The 3823-nt window shown below is 38.2% G+C and overlaps 1 protein-coding gene across 1 annotated transcript in view; it reads left to right on the forward strand.

Moving 5' to 3' along the window:
* The window catches only part of TRIT1 (tRNA isopentenyltransferase 1), a 44861-nt gene that overhangs the window by 8353 nt on the left and 32685 nt on the right, over positions 1-3823 (forward strand). The window lies entirely within an intron of this gene.

Raw genomic sequence — 3823 nt, forward strand, 5'->3', positions numbered from 1 at the left:
TCTGTATTTTGCCCCCCCCCCCCCCACCCTTAACAATGTGGTACAGTTTTCTTTATGTGTTAATGTATATAACTTTGTATCAGTGGTCTCAATCTGGGGAAATTTACCCTCCCACCCCCACCCCAGGGGACACTTGACAATCTCTGGAGACATTTTCGGTTATAACAAATGAAAAGGTGGGTTCCTGGCATCTAGTGGGCAGAAGCCAGGAATGCTGTAGAACATCCTACCATACTTAAAACAGCTCCTCCCAAAAAGGGTTTACCTGGCCCCAAATGTCAATATAGTGTACTGAGGTTGAGAAACCCTGTTCTACGTTATTGTTAGCTTTTAAATTTTGAAGTAACTATAGATTTACATAGGGATGTCAAAGATAGCCCATGTCCAACTCTTTGCGATCCCATGGACTGGAGCACACCAAGCTTCTCTGTCCATCACCATCTTCTGGAGCTTGCTCAAACTCATGTCCATTGAGTCAGTGATGCCATCCAACTTTCTCCTCTATAATCCCCTTCTCCTCCTGCCTTCAGTCTTTCCCAGCGTCAGGGTCTTTTCTAATGAGTCGGCTCTTCGCATCACATGGCCAAAGTACTGGGGCTTCAGCTTCAGCATTAGTCCTTCCAGTGAATGTTCAGGCTTGATTTCCTTCAGGATGGACTGGTTGGATCTCCTTGCAGTCCAAAGGACTCCTAAGAGTCTTCTTCAACACCACAGTTCAAAAGCATCAATTCTTCAGTGCTCAGCCTTCTTTATGGTCCAACTCTCACATCCATACATGACTATTGTAAAAACCATAGCTTTGACTATATGGACCTTTGTTGGTAAGTAACGTCTCTGCTTTTTAATATGCTGTCTAGGTTGGTCATAGCTTTTCTGCCACGGAGCAAGCATCTTTTAATCTCTGATTTTGGAGCCCCTTAAAATAAAGTCTGTCACTTTCCGTTGTTTTCACATTTATTTGCCATGAAGTGATGGGACTGGATGCCATGATCTTTGTTTTTTGAATGTTGGGTTTTAAGCCAGCTTTTTCACTCTCTTCTTTCACCTTCGTCAACAGGTTCTTTAGTTCCTCTTTGCTTTCTGCCATAATCCTGTACTGAGTTATTTATTTTACTGTACAGACTGTTTCAGCTTTGATTATTGGGTGCTCTTTCATGTTGATGCTAGCATCCTTTGGCATGGCCTGTATTTGTTTGTTTAGCACTTTTATTACTTTCTGGCACTGCAAGATGCTTTCATCTTACGTTTGTCCTATTTCAGTTCTAGAATCAGCCATTTTTCCGAGGAGCCTTGGTTCCTTTTACTGGTGAGTGGTATTCAGATACAAAGTACTGGGTGCTAATTGTGCTTGTTGCTACTAGGATATCATTGCTTCTAGTCCCTTCAATGGGAAAAGCTAGGCAACATATGTACATACACTAATTCATGCATACCCAAATATCTATGTTTATTTCTGTATCTATCTATGTAGATGTTAAAATAAACTTGAGTTTATACTGATATCTCTGACTCTTTTCCACCACAGGTTTTATTCTGATCTTTCCTTCTTGTTATTTGTGACTTCTTCCTCAGAGTAATAAACCTGGCTCTCCTTGTTTACAAATATTTTATTTTTTTGTACAACCTGTAAAATAGTTTAACTAGTTAATCCTGTGAGAAACAAATTTACCAACTAGAGTATAATGTGTGTGTATAGTTCATTTTGCCGTTTTAGCCATATAGTATCTAGCCATAACATTGTTTTTCAAAGTTATTTAGGTCAACTCCCCTCCTCCCCCTTCAGTGAGATTATGTGATACATCTGTAATATAATTAGATTCATTTATTGCAGACTGCACTCTGTCCTGGTTCCTCAGTCATTCTGGTTAGTATTATTTTTAAGTTTGCATATGGTAGAGTACATTCATTTTTGTGTGCAGTTCTTTGGGTTTTGCAAATGGAGAGAGTCGGGTGTCTGCCATCAGATATGCTGAGCCGCTTTGTTCACTAAAAATGGCCTGTGTGTCCTCTTTGTGGTCACCTCCTCTACCTACACCAATTTTTGGCAGCCACTGATCTGTTTTCCACCTGTGTTTTGCCTTTCTAGAAGGTCATATATGTGGAGTCATACAGTACTCAACCTTTGGGGTCTGACCTTTTTTTTTTTTTGGCCATGTGGTAGCATGTGGGATCTCAGTTTCCCAAACAGGGGTCAAACCCAGGCCCTCTGCAGTGGAAGTGTAGAGTCTTAACCACTGGCCCACCAGGGAAGTCCATGGTCTGACTTTTTTCACTTAGCAAAATACGTTTAAAATTCTTCCGTGTAGTTACATGAGTCTGTTTCTCTTTATTGTTCAGTATTATTCCATTGTACATTATGTGTCCTTTCATCTATGAAACGCCATCTGAATTTCCAGTTTAGAGAAAGCTATTATAAACATAGGTAATGATTTAACTTTACAGGACTGGTTAACTAAGAAAATAGTTTCCTAAAATAGTTTAGGAAACTACTAACAGTTTTTCAAAATGACTCTACCATTTTGTATTTCTACCAGCAGTGAATGAAAATTTTTGTTTCTTTGCATTCTTTCGGCATTTGGTATTGTTGTTGTCGCTTTTAATTTTAACAGTTCCAAGAGGCGTGTACTGGAATCTCATTGTGGTTAATTCAAATTCCCCTAAAGGTTAATGATGTTGAACATCTTTTCATATGTTTATTTGCTCTCTCCGTATATCTTTGGTGAAATATCTGTCTGATCTCTTTTTGGGAGGGGCTGTCTTATTGTTGAATTTTAGGAGGTTTTTAAAAAATGTATTTTGAGTACAAATCCTTTATATAGAATGTTATTTGCAAATATTTTCTTCTAGTCTGTATCTTATTTTTTCATTCTTTTCAGTGTCTTTCACAGAACAGTTTTACATCTTCATTAAGTCTAGTGCATCTATTTTTTCTTCTGTGGATTGTGTCTTTGGTGTCATATATTAAAAACTCACTGCAGGGAGTTCTTGGCAATCCAGTGGTTAGGACTTGGTGCTTTCACTGCCATGGCTCCAGGTTCAGTCCCTGGTCTGTGAACTGAGATCACATAAGCAGGGGACCCGACCAAAAAGAAAAAAAAGCAAGACAAAAAAACAAAACACTAACGCATTGCCAACTCATAGACATGCTAATTTTTCTCCTATTCTTTAAAAAAGAAGTTTATATATACAACACACACACACACACACACATATATATATACACACACAAACACATGTGAGTTTTACAGCTTTTCATTTTACATTTAGACCTGTGATTTACTTTGAATTTTATATAGGGTTCTGAGATATGTATGGGTGTCCAGTTGAACCAGATCTGATATTGAAAGACGATTCTTTCTCCGTTGAATTGCCTTTGCACCTTTGTCAAAGACCAGTTGACTGTCTTTGTGAGTCTACTTCTGGGGCCTCTATTCTGTTCCATTGATCTGTTTGTCTATTCTTTTGCCAGTATCACTTTGTCTTTAGTTACTGTACCTTTATAATAGGTCGTGAGATTAGATAATGTAAGCTGTACAACTTTCTACATTATTGTTTTTGATCTCCGTGTAGTATTCCATTTCATAGGTGTATCATAATTTACTTAACCATGTTTCTTCTGAAGGACATTTAATAAGTTTAATTTTGGGTTTGTTTGTTTTTTTTGCTTAATAAATGATGCTGAGACGAACATCTTTGCACACACATCTCTTCCTATTTGTGTAATTCTCTCTCAGGGTAAATTTCTGGAACAGGATTGCCAGATGGGAGGGTGGGTGCACATGTTACTTTCTTCCAGTTTTCTAAGAGCTTTATTAGAGGAGGT

This window comes from Bison bison, unplaced genomic scaffold (assembly GCF_000754665.1).
Source record: "Bison bison bison isolate TAMUID 2011002044 unplaced genomic scaffold, Bison_UMD1.0 scf7180017864484, whole genome shotgun sequence".
NCBI classification, from domain to species: Eukaryota; Metazoa; Chordata; class Mammalia; order Artiodactyla; family Bovidae; genus Bison; species Bison bison.